Source organism: Mobula birostris, chromosome 3 (genome assembly GCF_030028105.1).
Source record: "Mobula birostris isolate sMobBir1 chromosome 3, sMobBir1.hap1, whole genome shotgun sequence".
Taxonomy (NCBI): domain Eukaryota; kingdom Metazoa; phylum Chordata; class Chondrichthyes; order Myliobatiformes; family Myliobatidae; genus Mobula; species Mobula birostris.
Window position 1 is genome coordinate 140,283,912 of NC_092372.1, and position 19,691 is coordinate 140,303,602.

Below are 19,691 nucleotides of genomic sequence, written 5' to 3' on the forward strand. Positions count from 1 at the left end.
AAGATCATCAGGGACACCAGTCACCCCAACCATAAACTGTTTCAGCTGCTTCCATCTGGCAAACGGTACCACAGCATTAAAGCCAGGAGCAACAGGCTACGGGACAGCTTCTTTCTACAAGCCATTAGATTTTTAAACTCACCTGTCTGTACATTGCGACAGAGTCATAACACAAAGATTTCTACTCCTTCATGTTGTGAGATGGATGTAAGATTCAAATCAAATCAAATCAAATTGACGCATGGAATTGACACAATAATTTGGAGAGCACCCCTTCACCTCCTAGGAGGAAGCAGGTGAGGAGGATCCTTATGACAATCAACTCTGAAGCAGATACCAGGAAGATCCACTGCAATTAGGTTCATATCCATTCTTGAAGGTGACCATGACCATGAAGATGATCATTAAATTGGGGAGATGTGGCCTTCTGAAGTTCCACTCTGCCAACTTTTAGAACTTCAGCAGGAATACCATCTGTTCCAGAGGCATTGCTGTTTCTAAATTCACATGTGATCTTTACAACCTCTTATCCACCTGGAATAGAATCAAAGAAATTTACATGAAGGTCAGAGTTTCATTTGATTTTTTTTTGAAGTGTTCCTTCAGAGGGTACTGATTGCTCTCCGCTTCTTAGAAAACTTTCCTCCTTTCTTTGCTCTGGGGAAGCTGGGTCCTCAGATGGCTGTGCTTTGGCAGAACTGAGGAATCCAAACATATTGTATTTATCAGTTAGTTGCTGTGCAGTTTCTACACACCATCTGGCTATTAAGCCAAGATGTTCCTTGTTGAACCTTGAATTTCACATGGCTGTGGAGATGGGATTTTCACTTGAGCAGGATGGAGGTTTTCCAGGCAATAGTGAAAGAAACATACAGTATGTTGACCACTGCTCAATTCGCATAATGGAACAAGTATACTTTGTGCAACAATTCATATGCACAAGGCATCAAATTTTTACAGCATTTACCCCGGGAGGTCACTGCATCCCCCCCCGCCCCCCCACATACTGATTGGAATATCATTTAATTTATTAATAATTGCAGAGCCCATCTTGTGCTTTGTTAATACTTTCAGGCATCAGCACTTCTGGGAGGGCATCAGGTGAACTCCAAAGCAAGTAACAGGAAACTACACAATTCAAATTAATGGGTAGAAAATAATAGGCTTGCCTTCCAGCCGGCAGGAGGGTGAAGTCATTGTCAGGTGACTTTCCCGACAATTAATACCAAAAGTGTAGAACAATAACTGTAGAAATTTAATACCACTTGAAGGAATGATTTTACTTATCTCATCTCCCTAAACCCCTCCACGTTTCAGCCAATGGCAAAATAAATAAGGAAAAACTGTCACCGATTATCCATCCATATTATACAGATCTTCCTCTATCCAGCTAAACCCAGACTGTCACACTGTTATAAAACCAAACAAACTGAAAATGATGTAAACCTAAAGCAAAAACAAGAAAGGCTGGAGATACTCAGCAAGTCAGGCCACATCTGTGAGAAGAGAAACAGAATTAATGTTTCAGTGTGGAGACCCTTTTGCTGAGCATCTACAGTGTTTTTCTCTTTCCATCACACTGCTTATCCAACAAGCTGCAAGTGGTGAGATTTAACAAAAACTGAAGCTATCACTTCAGACCCACCATCCCACGCTCCATTCCTTTCTGGCAGCCGTCTAAGCCTGAACTACTCCATTCATAATCTTAGCCCCAATATTAGATTCCAGCCTGATACCTGTGAGATAAATATTTCTTCCTCTGAAAGATACCTTGAACATTCTGCTGCCTCAGCATTTCTGCTGGTGAATATTTATCCCAAACTTTCTTATCCTTGAGCCTGGAGTAATTCTGTCTCACTGTGTATACAGATCTAAAATCTATAGATGTGCGGTGGAAAGTATATTGACTGGTTGCATCACAGCCTGGGATGAAAACACTAATGCCCTTGAATGGGAAAGCCTTGAAAAGTAGTGGATATTGTCCAGTCCATCATGGGCTAAGCCCTTCCTACCATTCAGCACATCTACACAAAGTGTTGTCGCAGGAAAGCAGCATCCATCATCAGGGACCCCCACCATCCAGGACATGCTCTCTTCGCACTGCTGTCATCAGGTAGAAAGTACAGGAGCCTCAGAACTCACAGTGCAGGTTCAGGAACAATTATTTCCCCTCAGCCATCAGGCTCTTGAACCAAAGTGTATAACTTCACTCACCACATCACCAAAATGTTCCCTCGACTTATGGATTTACTTTCAAGGACTCTTTATCTCATGTTCAAGATATTTATTGCTCATTTATTATTAATATTATTTATTTCTTTTTGTATTTGTACAGTTTGTTGTCTTTTGCACACTGGTTAAACACCCAGTTTGGGTCCGGTCTTTCTTTGATCCTACTATGGTTATTATTCTATTATGGATTTATTGAGCATGCCTTCAAGAAGATCAATCTCAGGATTGTATGTTGTGACATATATTGTAGTTTGATAATAAATTTACTTTGAACCTTGACCTTCCTCATCTCCAATATCCTCCAACAGGATATCTGATTTCCTCCAGTTTCAGCTTCTTAAGAATCCCTAACCTCAGCTGCCTAGATTTTACATCCTGGAATTTTACTTAAATTTCTACACCTCAGCCTCTCTTTCCTCCATTAAGCCTCTCCAGAAAGTTCCTCGTTGACAGTTTGACCCATTACTTTCTCATGTGGCCTAGTGTCATCTTTTATTAGATTGTATTCCTATGCAAAATAGATTGTACTCCTACATCTTACCAAGTCAAGGGTGCTGTATAAGTACAAGTTGTTTCTTTTAGATAGATTTTCAAATATGCTGTATGTAGCTGAAATGGGACTAATAAACTGAAATATCAAAAATCTAATTTTCACAATAATTATTGCTAAGATATCTTTTTTAATTACATTTATGATGGCAGCATTTTAAAAACTGTATTAAAATTTATCAGTGTGGCACTACTAATGCACTGCTTGTAAAGTGCAAGTATTATAGAATTCAGAGCAATGACCCAGGATTGCTTGAAACCAACTTAACTGAGATCGGATGTTTTGTGGACCTATTAGTTAGGTTAATGCTTGCAAGTCATCATGAAGCAAAAAATATTTTGTTTCCTCATATTCACTTATGACATAGAAAGAAACCACTTAACTCATCAATTTGACATTGGTTCTCAAGGCAATTCTACCAATTGAATTTACCAAACACGAGGAATTCTGCAGATGCTGGAAATTCAAGCAACACACATCAAAGTTGCTGGTGAACGCAGCAGGCCAGGCAGCATCTCTAGGAAGAGGTACGGTTGACGTTTCGGGCCGAGACCCTTCGTCAGGACACTAGCTCTTCCTTCAGTTAGTCCTGATGAAGGGTCTCGGCCCGAAACGTTGACTGTACCTCTTCCTAGAGATGCTGCCTGGCCTGCTGCATTCACCAGCAACTTTGATGTGTGTTAATTGAATTTACCACCTATGTTTCATATTAATATTCCTCAACTCTCCAAACTATACTATGAGTAACTAACTGTGGCCAATTAATCTACCAACCCACCCACCTTTGAGATGTAGGAGGAATCCAGAACTCCTGGCAGAAGCTCACATGTAAACTCCTCATAGACAACACCAGGTATCAGCATTTAACCCAAGTGGCTGACCAACACATAAGTTTGAAACTGGTCCTATATTACTCCAGCACCATTTTCAAAATTATACATTGGTCAGATTAACCCCACTGCACTCTAAACACCCTGTAAATTAATTCCAAATTTTCTGAATTTGTAGTCAAAGTTGGAGCTAGGAATAAAACTCACAGCACATTATATGCCAGAGTCTATCAACATACTTCAAAATTTTAAGCTTGTCTACTGTGGTTCAGAAATTTTATGGTCAATCATGTCATCAATCAGATTTACTGCCATTGAGGTATCATTTCCAAGTTAATATTTATGAAGCACCCTTTTCTTCAGAACTTGGAAAAGAAGCAAAATACAATTAATTTTAAAAAGGCAATGAACAAGGTCGAAGTAAGGGATAACAATAAAAAAGAATCATATGGGAGATATATTATGTATGCAAGGTACAGAATGGGAAATAACAGATGGTTGAGTAGTTTGTGATATAAACAAAAGACAGCAGGAAGAAACTTCAGGTTATAAAAAGACAAAGAACTACAGGGGATATGAACAGCTGAGGGTATATTATTTGAAATACTTCCACAGAAAACAAGCAAGGTAGGTAGAGATAATTCAAATCAGGACATGATGCATGGGTCTAGAAATTTATTGATGATTGTAGGGACAACTTAATCATTTGCAGTTCGGCATGTCAATAACTGTTTGGTCATGAACATTAAAATTCAGGAGTCCCACAGGATTTGATGCAGGCAGTATTGGTTTAGCACATGCAAAGGAAAGTGGTCATGTCTATAGCCTGTTGTTAGTGGGTTTGGGTGGAAGGAAATTTTGAATGAGACTCAGATGTCAGCAATCAGTGAAGGTTAGGAATCTAATTGTAATCAGAGGTAGTATAGTGACTGATGAGGAGAAAGTCAATGAGCTGGAGGTTGAATGTCAAGTCAGATGGAATTCAGAAAGTTATATGGAGATGCGTTAGCAGAGGTGGTGAAAGTGGGTTGGGACAGGGCAGTGTCTCAATGCAGGGGGTCTAAAGGAGGGAAAATAGTAACAATTAAAATTAGTATTCTATTTTTTGGGGAAGAATGGGATAGAAAATGGAACAGCTGTTATGATTTAAAAGAGACCTCCTAGACTTGTGTTACCCACCTTGGGTGAGACCAACTCGAGAACACTCCTTTAAAATGCACTGTTGAAGAACAATCAGAACTATTGAAACACAACTGGACTATGAAATCCAAGCAGCTGGCATGCTTCAGAACCACAAGGACTTAACTCTCAGGCATCATCTTAAATAACACTGCATATGCATTTTTGTGCATAATGTACTATTGACACAAACACAATTCACAACAAGGTGTGACCCTGGTCAAACCTTCATAGTGATGCAAAATCATCAAAATCATGTTCCACTCCAGGACAAATAAATACAGTAATCTATTTTTTGTATGCGCAGTGATAATCCATAATCAAATTCCTATTCTAAAATGGGAAATGTTCAGGGATTACCAGACATCCAGTCTGCATTCTGAGCCAAAGGAGTTTGATATTATGGGCTTAGCTTCATCAAAGATCATTTAATGAGCATCACACTTAAAAGGAAGGCAAGACTTGTATAATTGCCTCAGGGCCTCTTTTGTATCAACTGCAGGATTTAATGAGACACCTTCCAATCACGAGCAAAGGAAATCATCAGGAATGGTTTTATCTGCTTCAGCTGACTATGATAGTAGATGACATGATGATTTGTTCACTGAACTTTAGGTCTCAGTAGTATTTGGTGAGAACAAAATGATATCCAAATGAAACAAGGTACTAGGTCTGAACTAAACAAGTCAGCCCTGCCACTGATGAATGAGCATTCCAATTCATGACAACTACCAGAGTCCACCTTCACAATACCATCTCTTCCTTGTTCATGAATCTTTTCTAGCCAGTTCTGTGGAGAGACAATGCAGATTGTTGAAGGAATCTTGCAGGGCTCAGAGTGAAGGTGAGCTTTGGGCTGATACAGAAAATTCTGCTGCATAGGCCCTTTTGTAATCACTTCAATACAGCTCAAGAAAAGCTTTAGAAACACACAGTGAGGCACTGCAATACACTATTACAAAGAAGTAATTATTGTAAATAAGACTACTGTGTAAATCATGTGATATAAAATATCATGCTTTGGTACGTAACTGTTCTTTGATAGTTAAGTTTGAATGAGTGCCAGAAGTCATTTGTAAAAGAACATACCATTTCTTCTATGTTGAATAAAGATTTACCCCTTAGGAAGACATTATTGAGGGAATGGCACAGTTTACAGATCCTGTTGAAAATTTTGCTTTTAGGCATCAACCTTGATGCAGTTATCCTTTCTTACTTGAGTCAGAAGGTCACAGCTTATGAAGGAGGAACCAACTACCAAAGTTTTGTAAAAATAGATCTCAGGGACTGGGGTATCTAATAAAGATCATTTGGTCTCCCTTGGAGCAAAGGCTAGAACCAATTGTCTAACTAATAAATTAGTCAGATTAGGAGGCAGCACCAATATCATGACTCAAATCATCTTTGTGATGCCTTCCCATCCCTTTGCGCAACTCACGTAACTTTTATCTCATTTGCCAGCACATGTAGTTGACAGCATATAGGAAAAAGGTTCTTTTTCCTGTAGTGGAATCCTTTTAGGATTTAGAGGCTTTGATATCAGTGCCAAATATGTATCAAGGTCATGCTTCTACAATACTTTATGTCAGTGACGTCTTGTCATTGGAAGCCAATAGGGCAGGTCCCAACTGAGTTCAACCTAGAATGAAAATGCCAAAAATGTCAGCAGAATAATAAATATCAACAATTCTTAATTTTAAACGTATAATTGACAGTTAATCAGAATCATAATTGAATTTGTTATCACACTGATGTCATGAAATTTGTTCTGTGACAGCAGAACAATGCAAAGATATAAAAATACTATAAATTACAAAGTAAATAAATAGTGAAAAACAAAAGGAATAAGAAAGTAATCATGCTGTATTTAATCTCTTCCATGTCAAATGTTTTCACTAGGGCTAGTTCAAGGAATTTAAGGTTGGAAGTCCTTGAATTAAATTATTGTGAAGCAGGCAAATATTCTGGGCTGCTCTGGGGTTCGGATCTGAGGACTCAATTTCGGAATGTTGCTGCTTACATGATTTGTGTGTGTTTTTTTCTTTCTCTTGCATATTAGGCGTTGGTCTTTTATTTTTATTTTTTCCCTTTAATTGGGTTCTTGTGGGTCTCTTGCTTTGTGGCTACCTGTGAGCAAACAAATCTCAAGGTTGTATAATGTATACATTCTTTGATCATAAATGCACTTTGAATCTTTGAATCCCCTAGGGCTCTACCGGAAAAGCTGGAATGTATTTACCTGCATTACATTTATTTCTACCAAAAACTTTTCATCAGCAGCCTCCACTACTTTTCAGTTGCAGGGGCTTGCTTGCATCTTTTCAACTCATACTGATTCAGAAACATCACAAGCTAAGCAATAGGCAGCAGAGCAATGGAAAATTATAGCATATTATATACAATAATTGTGGTATCACTTATGGCACATGAGAATGTTAGATGGCAATGAAACTCATTGTTTCATTAAATACTGCTTCCTTAAAAGCCATTAAGTCCCACACCATCAAGTTCAGGAACAGCAGCTGTTCGACATCTATCAGCTTCTTGAAACTAAATGCACACCCCTAACTCTACCTCAACTATGAGCTACCTTTGAATGCTATGATGGTTGTGTCTTGGCTTTTTTTTTTGCACTGTCTTTTTTTCCCATTGCTTTGCATTGCTTTATGTATAATTTATGTTCTGTGTGTTGTCGCTACCTATATGCCTTTGATACTGCAGCAAGCAAGTTTTCATTGTACCTGTACCGCACCATACTTGCGCGGATGACAAGAAACTTGACTTGAAAAAGTACCTCCTGCTTGCAAGCCTTTTGTCTCAGTCTGAACGTCCCTGCAATTTCCTCTTCCTCCTGCATTATTTCTGTTTCCATTCCATGATTATGTCCATAATGAATCCCTGGGGTGAAAGGGGGGGCGGGGGAGGAATTCTCCATGTAGACTTGCTGAAAAGCAACTTGTTGAAATTTAGCTGCACAGCTGAGAAGAGATTCCTATAGATTCCATGAAGTAATTATTAACACAGAATCAGCCTATTCAACAGAGCCGAACTATATATGTGTTTATACTTTAAATGAGCCTCCTCTTACCCAAAATACCTTTTCCAAATCCTACTTCTAAAGCACACCTCCCTTCCTTCATCTTTCATATATGATACTTACATTCATCCATTTGATTATTTATGAGTTAGAAAGCTACTCTGGTAACTACCTTGCCAAAATAATTATTAACCGAGGCAGTCCACTTGAATAGAGGATGCCTATTATTCTCTACCCAACCACTTCCCCAGACTATCCCCAGGATTACCACATTTTTGCTGGAGATTGGGAGCTAATAAATTGTGTTGTGTTTCTTTACGGCAGATGAGGACAGGGACACATGGTCACTGCAATCAAGTTAAATAATGCTAAGAAGCATTCAGCATGGACATATACAGTCCAGATCCATGAATCAGAACTGATATCTTAACCAGTTTATTCATGTTCAAAGTCTATGAATGCAATAGCTTCCTGATTTGCCCTGTCATCTGCAAAAGCTGTCTAGCTTTTTGATAAGCATGACATAGCCAGAATTGTTGGACTAGTTTTGACTTCATTGTTCTGTCAGATGAATACAAACACAGCTTTGGGTTGGTCAGTGCAGTAGGGGGTGAAATACTTCTGGATAGGATCCAATTACACCAGAATAAAACCTGTAATTTGCAATGTACTAACTACACCGCTTATACCACAATCTTAACTGTAAAATCTTCATGATTTACCAGACCCCTCAAAAATGTAGGATTTTGATACCTCTACTATGTAGTTTTTTACTACATAGTTCAATGTTGAATTGACCATGTTAATACCTGTTCTGTTGCAATTAGAGAGTAAAACCATTATTGCTAATATTCCAGTATTTCATGAGGATTTTATACCTTGAATAGATACCCTGCATCCATTCCATCATTCATTCTTCTTCACACTTTATCATTTACTAAATTTCATATATTCCTCAGTTTTATTCAAATAGCCACAGGTACATTTAGTTACTTATGTTGTGTTTGAATTATACAAGAGTACTTGTTCATCATCTCCCTCTGGTGCTCCACCCCACTTTTCTTTCTTCCATGGCCTTCTGTCCTCTCTTAGTAGATTCCCCCTTCTCCAGCTGTGTATCTCCTTCACCAATCAACTTCCCAGCTCTTTACTTCACCCTTCCCTCTCCCAGTTTCACCTATTACCTTGTGTTTCTCCCTCTCCTCCCCCTCCTCCCCCACCATTAACTCTACTCCTCATCTTTCTTTCTCCAGTCCTGCTAAAGGGTCTTGGCCCAAATAGTCAACTGTACTTTTTTCCACAGATGCCACCTGGCCAGCTGAATTCCTCCAGCATTTTGTGTGTATTACAACTGCAGCTGTGGAGGACGAAAAATAGCCAAAATCCTATATCGGGAAAAAAATCAGGTAACATCCACGTGATGTTGTAAGTGTTCTTTTCTTGCTTCTTCCATCGGGTAGAAGGTACAAGTGCCTCAGGACTCACACCACCAGGTTCAAGAACAGCTACTACCCATTAACCAGCAAGTTCTTGAACAAAAGGGGATAACTACAATCATTCTAATTTTGGTCTTCCCACAACTGATGGTCTCACTTTAAGGACTCTTTATCTTGTTATTTTTCATGCTTGGAATTTATTGCTATTTATTTATATTTGCATTTGCACAGTTTGTTGTTCACTGATCTTGTTTACAGTTATTGTTCTATAAATTTGCTAAGCTTGCCCGCAGAAAAATGAATCTCGGGGTTGTGTGTGGTGATGTTATGTATCTAATAATAAATTTTACTTTGAACTTTGATCAGCAAGTTGAGTGGAGTCACAGAAATTACCTTGCACTCAACATTAGTAAGACCAAGGAATTGATCGTGGACTTAATTAAGGTTAAGTCAAGGGAACACATATCAGTCTTCAGTGAGGCATCAGCAGTGGAAGATGTGAGCAGTTACAATTCCTGGTGTCAACATCTCTGAAAATCTAGGTTTCCTGGGCCCAACATACGGATGCAATGCAACACACACAAAATGTTGGAGGAACTCAGCAGATCAGGCAGCATCTATAGAAATGAATAAACAGCCAACGTTTTGGGCTGAGAGGAGACCCTGAAGTCCTGAAGAAGGGTCTCAGCCTGAAACGTCAATTGTTTATTCATTCCATAGACACTACCTGACCCGCTGAGTTCCTTGTGCATTTTGTATGTATTGTTTTGGATTTCCATCACCTGCATAATTTCTCGTGTTATATGGATCAATTACAAAGAAGACACAACTGGTGCTATATTTCATTATGAGTTTGAGGAGGCTTGCTATCCCACCAAAGACTTGCAAGTTTCTACAGATGTGCCATGGAGAGCATTCCAACTGGTTACATCATAGCCTGGTATGGAAGGGCCACAGGATAAAAAAACATAGAAAGTTGCAAGGTCTACCAGTGCTATCATGGTACTAGCCTTTCCAGCTAGGACATCTTCAAAAAACAATGCCTCAGAAAGGCAACGTCCATCTTTAGGAATCCCCATCATCCAGTGTGTGTCCTCTTTTCATTGCTACCATTAAACAGCAGATGCAGGAGTCTGAAAACACACACTCAATGATTTAGGACAGTTTATTCTCCTCTGCCAGCAGATCCTGAATAAACAATGAACCTATTATGTATACTACCTCACCATTTTTGTTCTTCTTTTTGCTCTCTTTTTGCAGTACTCATTTAATTATATATATGAAATTTCTTATTGTAATTTATAGTTTTTTATTATGTATTGCAGTAATCTGCTGCCACAAAACAAATTTCATGACATTTGTCAGTGGTATGAAACCTGATTCTCTAGTACTGTAAGTGGTGGATGTAGAAATAATTGATGTATTGGTTGTCATCTTCCCAATGTTTCCTGCAGATTGGAGGATGCCAACTGTTAAAAAAAAAGGACATGGAGATAGATAACAGGAAACTGGTTGGCCTCATTTTGTGCTAAATCTATTACAGTGGATAATAAGTCACACAAAAATATTAATGATATTAGACAAAGACAACAAGTATTTATGAGCGAATCTGCATGTACATATCAATTCTAATGTTCAACCAACATTTTATAAACATCAGCTAAATCAGGTAGAAGAAAAAACAGATAATCAGAGTAGATTTATATGCTGGTGAAAGCTACATCAGGTGAATATATAATTACAATTCTGATAGTGCCAAAAACTGATAAGTGATTAGAAAACAACTCTGAACCCAGTAGTGTCCATGGCAAGCTCTTCATGCCTGGTTGGCTGCAGTTTTGCCCTGCTTCTCCCTGGCTCACACTGTCTATTCTTGCATCAGCTTGGCAGTTGTCCTCTGGGAATTCAGCACCAGCACATCAGCAAAGTGAAGTGCAGCTTCGGAGACAACTCTGATGAGGCCCTATCGCCGGGCTCACTGACTGGCAAAGCTGTAGTATTGATTTATTTATTGAGATACAGTATAGAACAGTCCCTTCCAGCCCTTTGAGCGATGTCACCCAGCAACTTCCGATTTAACCCTCGCCTAATCATGTGACAGTTTACAATGACCAATTAACCTACCAACTGGTGCGTCTTTGGACTGGAGGAGGAAACCAGAGGACCTGGAGGAAACCCACACAGTCATGGGGAGAACTTACAAGCTTATAACGGACAGTAGCGGGTATTATTAGATGTTTTAAAGAGGGAGTGCCACTATTGAACCAATCATTCATAATTATATAGATCTATTTTTTAACCAAATCTGTTTTTAAAAATCATTACTATGTTTGAATCATATATAACAATGTAAAGATTTAAAAAGCTAAAAGCTAAATTAACACTGAATTACACTGCCAAGTTCTCTCTGTTCACCATACAACTACTAAGTGCCCTCAAATTAACTGTAATAAGCAATTTATTGTATTCCATGGGAATGCTGCAGTATTTAGTACAATAATTGCTTTGATTAGTTGGGTTTTCATCTTGGATAAATCTACAATATGTACTGTACTTAGGTTTATGAAATTAGCTGGAGACTAACACAAAGCTCAACAACTTCTACTCAAAGTTAATCAGCAGCTTTTCTTCTCCCAGCCACTATTTACTGACACAGCAAAAACAATGGGAAAGGAAGCCCATTACTGACATACTCTGCCAAAACAATCCCTTGTTAATTACATCACGGGTTCCAAAGCAATGAGCAGTGATACATAAAAGTCTATTGCCTGTACTATAAGAACAAGGGAGAACACCCAGTATTCCTTATGTGAGCATTTTCACCTTTCCTGCTACCGTACATCAACGTCAGACATGTTCCAGACCTGACTCCATGCAGTGTGACCTCGGCTGCTATTGTTTGCTAATTAAGGTCGATGACGAGCACACAGAAATAGATTCTTTAAAAGCTATCAAACAATATGCCAGATCTATACAGATAGGTAAGGAAGAACTTTACACGTAGTAACCACAGAACACATGACTAGGTCCACTTTCACGCTAAATTTGAATTCATTTCAGATCATCCTCTATTATTAATTAATAAAGTATGACTATGACTATGACTATGACTATGACTATTTGCTTAGCTGCTTCTTTTCAGAAACCAAAGTCCACCACTTTGAGATATTATATTGGATTCAGGTCTATAATCCAGTCAAAAATCAGTTTTTTTACAAATATCTGGCTATAAATTCAAGATAAAAGCTCATCTTTTTACGTCAGGTAATTTATAGATATAATCCATTGCAAACATTCTTCTGTCAACAAACATCAGTTTGTTCAATTTACAAGTTCATCAGGATTTTGATCCTTTTTGTACTTTACTGATACTCACTTCACAGAGGTGCATTAAGAAAATGTGTCCATTTGTCACTCTGAACTGAAAAGTATAGAACATACACTCGTACTTCACTTAGCATGTAGGATACATTCCTGTGAATAAGAACATTGATGGAATCTGCACTGAAAGCAGTCATTGCTTTCACCATCAACTCCACTATCAACTCTGCTCTCAAACGCATTTCCCCCATTTCACGCACATCTGCTCTCACTCCATCCTCCCGCCACCCCACTAGGAAAAGGATTACCCTTGTCCTCACCTACCACCCCACCAGCCTCCAGGTCCAACATATAATCCTCCGTAACTTCCGCCGCCTCCAATGGGATCCCACCACTAAGCACATCTTTCCCTCCCCGCCTCTCTGCTTTCCGCAGGGATCGCTCCCTACGCGACTTCCTTGTCCATTCGTCCCCCTAATCCCTCCCCATCGATCTCACTCCTGGCACTTATCTTTGTAAGTGGAACAAGTGCTACACATGCCCTTACACTTCCTCCCTCACTACCATTCAGGGCCCCAGACAGCCCTTCCAGGTGAGGCGACTCTTCACCTGTGAGTCAGCTGGGGTGATATAGTGCGCCCGGTGCTCCCGATGTGGCCTTCTATATATTGGCAAGACCCAACGCAGACTGGGAGATCGTTTCACTGAACACCTACGCTCTGTCCGCCAGGGAAAGCAGGATCTCCCAGAGGCCACACATTTTAATTCCACGTCCCATTCCCATTCTGGTATGTCTATCCACGGCCTCCTCTACTGTAAAGATGAAGCCACACTCAGGTTGGAGGAACAACACCTTATATTCCGTCTGGGTAGCCTCCAACCTGATGGCATGAACATCGACTTCTCTAACTTCCGCTAATTCCCCACCTCCCCCTCGTACCCCATCTGTTATTTATTTATTTATATACACACTTTCTTTTTCTCTCTCTCCTTTTTCTCCTTCTGTCCCTCTCATTATACCTATTGCCCATCCGCTGGGCTTCCCCCCTCCCCCTTTTCTTTCTCCCGGGGCCTCCTGTCCCATGATCCTCTCATATTCCTTTTGTCAATCAACTGTCCAGCTCTTGGCTCCATCCCTCCCCCTCCTGTCTTCTCCTATCATTTCAGATCTCCCCCTCCCCCTCCCACTTTCAAATCTCTTACTAGCTCTTCTTTCAGTTAGTCCTGACGAAGAGTCTCGGCCCGAAACGTCAACTGTACCTTTTCCTAGAGATGCTGCCTGGCACAATCTACAACCTGAGTGTGAGGAGGTTGCCTGCAATGGACGAGGCAATTGCTGTGGCTGAAATGTGGAGTCCAAGGCTGCATCTTGGCCATGTCCAAGGGTGTGGGAAAGAGACTGCAGATGCTGGAATCTGGAGCAAAACTCAATCTGTTGGGGAATCTCAGTGGGTGAGGCAGCATCTGTGGAGGCAAAGGAAGAGTTTGACAAGGTCTCAGCCCAGAATTGTCAATCATTCCTTTGCCTCCACAGGTGGAGCTTGACCAGTTGAGATTATTCAGTGGTTTGTTTATTGCAGAGGTTGTGGGGATTTGCTAGGAACTGGCTAATCCTCAATTTTGAAAATAGACCTTCATGCAAAGTCAAGTGATGCACCCCTGCATGCAAGCTTTTTGTTTCAGAAGGTGGTACACAGCATTTTCTTTAAATCACAGCACCTTATCCATTTATTTGTATTCCCAACACCATCAGGGAACCACAACTTTCTGTTTTTATCTTGCTGTTATCACATTAAACTGCAAGCTTTTTGAATATCCAGGCCATCCTTTCTTCATCTCTCATCAAGGTGTTCTCTCGCTTGAGTTCAGCGGCGACTTGCATGTTGACTGTTTGTCCTGTACATGAATATCTTACCTACACACTTTTGATATGTAATTATATGAACCAGATTAGTAGCTTTGAAGTATATCAGTTTGCTTAAACTGTCTATTTTCTCCATTTCACTGTGGAACTGGGGGTGTATCTTGTGATTCAGTAGGGAAAGAAGACCTACCAGTTTTCCCTTGCCTTTGGCCATGCAGCACGTTGTGCTCAAACACAATATGTTTGGGCCCAAATGCTTTGACCCAGTTCCTGTTTAAAATTAACAATCTCTGGGCGTAGTCTTCCACCACTGTCAACACCTCTTTCTTTATCTCACCTTGAGCAAATTTCCAGTTCACCTCTTCTGTTGTTCTTGTCTCACCTCCTGAGTACATTGAAGCATTGTTTCTGGTTGGTGTGATTTAGTTACAATTGAATCTATTGGCGTCTTTTCCCATCGCAGAGTGCATTATCTAAAAACATTACAGCACACCAACCTTTTATCCTAACAACAATTTTAAATTCACTGCAATCTTTACCTCTGTCATATCAGAATCAGGTTTATGACTAAATTTGTTCACTTAGCAGCAGCATAATTATGCAATACATAATATTGAAGAGAAAAAAATAAATACAATAATAATAATAAATAAGTAAATCAATTACTGTATATGTATATTGAATAGATTAAAAATGTGCAAAAACAGAAATACTGTATATTTAAAAAAGTGAGATGGTGTCCAAGGGATCAATGTCCATTTAGGAATCGGATGGGAGAGGGAAAGAAGTTGTTCTTGTGTGCCTTCAGGCTTCTGTACCTCCTAAGTAATGGTAACAGTGAGAAAATGGCATGCCCTGGGTGCTGGAGGTCCTTAATAATGGACGCTGCCTTTCTGAGATACTGCTCCCTGAAGAAGTCCTGGGTACTTTGTAGGCTAGTACCCAAGATGGAACTGACTAGATTTATAACCTTCTGCAGCTTTTTTCGGTCCTGTGCAGTAGCCCCTCCATACCAGACAGTGATGCAGCCTATCAGAACTCTCTCCATGGTACATCTATAGAAGTTCTTGAGTGTATTTGTTGACATACCCAATCTCTTCAAACTTCTAATGAAGTATAGCAGCTGTCTTGTCTTCTTTATAACTACATCGATATGTTGGGACCAAGTTAGATCCTCAGAGATTTTGACACCCAGGAACTTGAAGCTGCTCACTCTCTCCACTTCTGATTCCTCTATGAGGATTGGTATGTGTTCCTTCGTCTTACCCTTCCTGAAGTCCACAATTAGCTCTTTTGTCTTACTGACGTTGAGTGCACGGTTGTTGCTGCAGCACCACTCCATTAGTTGGCATATCTCACGCCTGTATGCCCTCTCATCACCACCTGAGATTTTACCAATAATGGTTGTATCATCAGCAAATTTATAGATGGTATTTGAGTTATGCCTAGCCACACAGTCATGTGTATATAGAGAGTAGAGCAGTGGGCTAAGCACACACCCCTGAGGTGAGCCAGTGTTGATTGTCAGCGAGAAGGATATGTTATCACCAATCCGCACAGATTGTGGTCTTCCAGTTAAGAAACATAGAAACATAGAAAATAGGTGCAGGAGTAGGCCATTCGGCCCTTCGAGCCTGCACCGCCATTTATTATGATCATGGCTGATCATCCAACTCAGAACCCCGCCCCAGCCTTCCCTCCATATCCCCTGACCCCCGTAGCCACAACGGCCATATCTAACTCCCTCTTAAATATAGCCAATGTACTGGCCTTAACTGCTTCCTGTGGCAGAGAATTCCACAAATACACCACTCTCTGAGTGAAGAAGTTTTTCCTAATCTCGGTCCTAAAAGGCTTCCCCTTTATCCTCAAACTGTGACCCCTTGTTCTGGACTTCCCCAACATCGGGAACAATCTTCCTGCATCTAGCCTGTCCAATCCCTTTAGGATTTTATACGTTTCAATCAGATCCCCCCTCAATCTTCTAAATTCCAACAAGTACAAGCCCAGTCCATCCAGTCTTCCTTCATATGAAAGTCCTGCCATCCCAGGAATCAATCTGGTGAACCTTCTTTGTACTCCCTCTATGGCAAGGATGTCTTTCCTCAGATTAGGGGACCAAAACTGCACACAATACTCCAGGTGTGGTCTCACCAAGGCCTTGTACAACTGCAGTAGTACCTCCCTATTCCTGTACTCAAATCCTCTCGCTATAAATGCCAGCATACCATTCGCCTTTTTCACCGCCTGCTGTACCTGCATGCCCACTTTCAATGACTGGTGTATAATGACACCCAGGTCTCGTTGCACCTCCCCTTTTCCTAATCGGCCACCATTCAGATAATAATCTGTTTTCCTATTTTTGCCACCAAAGTGGATAACTTCACATTTATCCACATTAAATTGCATCTGCCATGAACTTGCCCACTCACCCAACCTATCGAAGTCACTCTGCATCCTCTTAGCATCCTCCTCACAGCTAACACTGCCACCCAGCTTCGTATCATCCGCAAACTTGGAGATGCTGCATTTAATTCCCTCATCCAAGTCATTAATATATATTGTAAACAACTGGGGTCCCAGCACTGAGCCTTGCGGTACCCCACTAGTCACCGCCTGCCATTCTGAAAAGGTCCCGTTTATTCCCACTCTTTGCTTCCTGTCTGCTAACCAATTCTCTAACCACATCAATACCTTACCCCCAATACAATGTGCTTTAAGTTTGCACGCACTAATCTCCTGTGTGGGACCTTGTCAAAAGCCTTCTGAAAATCCAAATATACCACATCCACTGGTTCTCCCCTATCCACTCTACTAGTTACATGCTCAAAAAATTCAATGAGATTCGTCAGACATGATTTTCCTTTCACAAGTCCATGCTGACTTTGTCCGATCATTTCACCGCTTTCCAAATGTGCTGTTATCACATCCTTGATAACTGACTCCAGCAGTTTCCCCACCACCGACGTTAGGCTAACCGGTCTATAATTCCCCAGTTTCTCTCTCCCTCCTTTTTTAAAAAGTGGAGTTACATTAGCCACCCTCCAATCCTCAGGAACTAGTCCAGAATCTAACGAAGTCGAGGATCCAATTGCAGAGGGAGGTGCAGAGGCCCAGGTTCTGCAACTTCTCAATCAGGCTTGTGGGAATGATGGTGTTAAATGCTGAGGCTGAGCTATAGTTGATGAACAGCACCCTGACACAGGTGTTTGTGTTGTCCAGGTGGTCTAAAGTCATGTGGAGAGCCACTGAGATTGCATCTGCCATTGACCTATTGTGGCAATAGGCAAATTGCAATGGGTCCAGGTTCTTGCTGAGGCAAGATTTCAGTCTAGTCATGACCAACCTCTCAAAGCATTTCATCGCTGTCGATCTGAGTGCTACCGGGCGATAGTTATTAAGGCAGCTCACACTATTCTTCTTAGGCACTGGTATATTTGTTGCCTTTTTGAAGCAAGTGGGAACTTCCGCCCATAGCAGTGAGAGGTTGAAAATGCCCTTGAATACTCCCGCTAGTTGGTTGGCACAGGTTTACAATGCCTTACCAGGTACTCCACCTGGACCTTCCACCTTGCAAGATTTCACTTTCTTTAAAGATAGCCTAACATTAGCCTCTGAGACAGAGATCACAGGGTCATCAGGTGCAGCAGGGATCTTCACAGCTGTAGTTGTGTTCTCTCTTTCAAAATGAGTATAGAATGCATTGAGTTCATCTGGTGGTGAAGCATTGCTGCCATTCGTACTATTGGGTTTTGTTTTGTAGGAAGTAATGACTTGCAAACCCTGCCAGAGTTGTCATGCATCCGATGTCACCTCTAACCTCGTTCAAAATTGTCCCTTCACCCTTGAAAAGGCTCTCTACAAATCTATGTTACAGGTAACATATAGTATGCATTCTTGCATTTATTGTTATTAAAGTACCCCTTTGTTTTTTGTTTCTTGATATTATTCCCCTGCTTGTAAGGCATACAGTAATGGACAATTGCTTCTAGTATTTACAACTTTCTGCCTGATTTTACAAACTTATGCAAGATATCCTATTTTACTTTGCTTACAGCGACAGGGTGCTTTGAATGGACAAACAGGGCATCAATATTACTCCCCCATCACTTTGCTGGCAAAAGGCGTCAACATAAATCCGTGTTTTGTGCAACAACAAAATGGTGCCGAGTTGTTGTCTCCATCAAGGTCGTGGCTCAGACTTAATGGGTTTTTTTTGAAGTTTTATTTTGGGGGCATAGAAGGGAATTAGGGGCCAGGTTTGCGTTTAGGGACAGGGATGTGGAGGAGTTAGAGATCAGGCTGGAGCCTAGGCCACCACTCCACACTCAAAGGCCAGCGATGTGGAGATGTGACAAAGGACACCTGCAGTCTAGGCCTCCATTCAGCACTTGAATGCCAGTGATGTGGATGTGTGATGAAGGACATCCATATTTGTTGGGGCTGGCAAGCGCTGTGGACAAGGACCAGTGAGGACTACGGCTGGTGGCCCACCAGGTCAGCGAGTCCCCAACAGTTTGACAAGACCCATGATCAAAATTCCAAGCAAGCTAGAGGCATGAGGGCCAATGACCCCCTAAGTACACGATGTAGCAAATCTGAAGTTCAAGGCTTGGAGTTCAGAATCCCATCATCATTTACTCCTGTGGTCGATACTGAAAGACAAAGCCCGAAGATTGATCGGAAGTCTGGAAGTTGAAGCCCTGGGTCTAGAAGTCTGAGAGTCCACTGGAGAAGCCCATTGTCTGTGAATCCACAAGTCCACTGGGGGCCCAGGGGCCTATATTGGGGCTGGAAGACTGTCTGTGTACATGAGTGTGTGTTGGGGATGAAGAAAAGACTCTTGTTTTGCTTGCTTGTTGTGTTCTGTGTTGTTCTGTCAAGCATTGTGGGAAAGCTATATTGGTGCTGGTGTGTGTGTCGACACCTGCAGGCCCCTGGATTGTGTTGGTTGTTAACAAAAATGACATATATTTCATTGTATGCTTCAATGTACATGTGATAAATAATGAAATTAATCTGAGTCTTTTTCTAATCCTTGGTTGAAAAATTATAGTTTTAATCTCTTGCTGTGTTTCAGATTCATCAGTTAATGACTGATTGCCTCCTTTGATGTCTGATTAGATCAGTAGCTTTGAAATATATCAGAAAATACTTGATTAAAGTGTGAAATTAATTTTCAAACACTTCCTCAAGTGGGCCATCAACTGTGTTAAGTAATGTCAACAAGCTGGCTGATGTT

The 19,691-nt window shown here is 40.8% G+C and overlaps 1 long non-coding RNA gene across 1 annotated transcript in view; it reads left to right on the forward strand.

Annotated features, from left to right (window-relative positions):
- LOC140194719 (uncharacterized) overlaps positions 1–19,442 on the forward strand; it is a 37,334-nt gene extending 17,892 nt beyond the window's left edge. The window contains exons 2-4 of the long non-coding RNA XR_011885274.1: positions 9,132–9,234; positions 18,213–18,326; positions 18,507–19,442. This is a non-coding gene — a long non-coding RNA (uncharacterized lncRNA). The remainder of the gene's footprint in view (positions 1–9,131; positions 9,235–18,212; positions 18,327–18,506) is intronic.
- The last annotated feature ends 249 nt before the right edge of the window (positions 19,443–19,691 follow it).